This window comes from Octopus bimaculoides, chromosome 3 (genome assembly GCF_001194135.2).
Source record: "Octopus bimaculoides isolate UCB-OBI-ISO-001 chromosome 3, ASM119413v2, whole genome shotgun sequence".
Lineage (NCBI taxonomy): Eukaryota > Metazoa > Mollusca > Cephalopoda > Octopoda > Octopodidae > Octopus > Octopus bimaculoides.
Genome location: NC_068983.1, coordinates 50,007,177 through 50,008,402, shown reverse-complemented (window position 1 = coordinate 50,008,402; position 1,226 = coordinate 50,007,177). Strand labels below are relative to the sequence as shown.

The 1,226-nt window shown below is 36.0% G+C and overlaps 1 non-coding gene across 1 annotated transcript; it reads right to left on the bottom strand.

The window, feature by feature from the left end:
* Positions 1-204: 204 nt before the first annotated feature.
* On the bottom strand, positions 205-310 carry LOC128247448 (U6 spliceosomal RNA). The gene has a single exon (XR_008263830.1). It is a non-coding gene; the product is annotated as a U6 spliceosomal RNA (small nuclear RNA).
* Positions 311-1,226: the final 916 nt, after the last annotated feature.

Below are 1,226 nucleotides of genomic sequence, written 5' to 3'. Positions count from 1 at the left end.
GTACAGAATTTAGATGTATACTTACTTAGGAGCTAAGCAAAAGGTGTATGGACGCCGCTATATGTATAAATCCGAAAAACGGAACGAGAGCGTAACAGACGACAATAAAAACACACGTACAGACGGACTATACAAAGACAGTCTTTTGTTCTTTTACATATTTCAGTCATTTGGCTGTGGCCATACTGGAGCACCACCTTCATAAAAAGTATGGGACGCTTAATGAATTTTCGTGTCGTCCTTGCGCAGGGGTCATGCTAATCTTCTCTGTATCGTTCCAATTTTTGTATATGTATTGCCGAAAGAATACATACTGTATATATCACGCGCGCACGCACACAAACACATGTATGTATGTATGTATGTATATCAGCGTTGTTTTAGAAAGACGATTCTTAGCAGTATAATTTTTTTACTCTCCATAATAGTTTTCTGTGTATTCTTGTATTAATGTATTTTGTACATTAACTATAGAAACTATTGAATGCGATTTATAATTTCAATTTGTATCTATTTGCATTTTATTCATATTTGAGATGACGTGTTGTTCTGCTGAAGAAAAGATTTTCTATTATATATCCCTCTACGTTACGTTATTAATTTGAATCAGGTCATTAAGAAAGAAATGTCCGATTTTGAACTGAAAGTTTATTTTACTTTATCTCAGCAAAAAGCAATGCAGTTAACCAAAGTATGCATTTAAATTATCAACACAATTTTAACATTTTATCAGTAGCTTATTTATGCCAGCAGCGAAGAATTCTGGAGAGCAAGAAGTGATGAAATCACGAAAGGCTGTTTTTACATCTTCTTCAGATTTGAAATTTATTCCTTGCAAAAAGTTTTCTAATGTCTGGAAAACGTGATAGTCAGTTGGTGCAAGGTCTGGTAAATATGGTGGATGAAAGAGTACTTCTAAGTTCAGTTTCTGTAACTTGAGTAGCGTTCTTTGTGCAACATGTGGTCGAGCATTGTATTGCAAGAGAATTGGCTTGGCTCTATTGACTAATCTCAGTTATTTAATTACAAGTTCACTCATCATTTCTTCCAGTTGGTTGAGGAATACATCCGCTGTAATTGACTCACCAGTTCTCATGAGGTTGTAGTGAATAACACCAGCGCTGGACCACCAAACAGACACCATTAGCTTGTTGGGGTGAATATTCTTTTTTTGGATTGTGTTTCGGGACTTTGTCGCTATCCAGCCACCGTGCAGAACGCTTGCT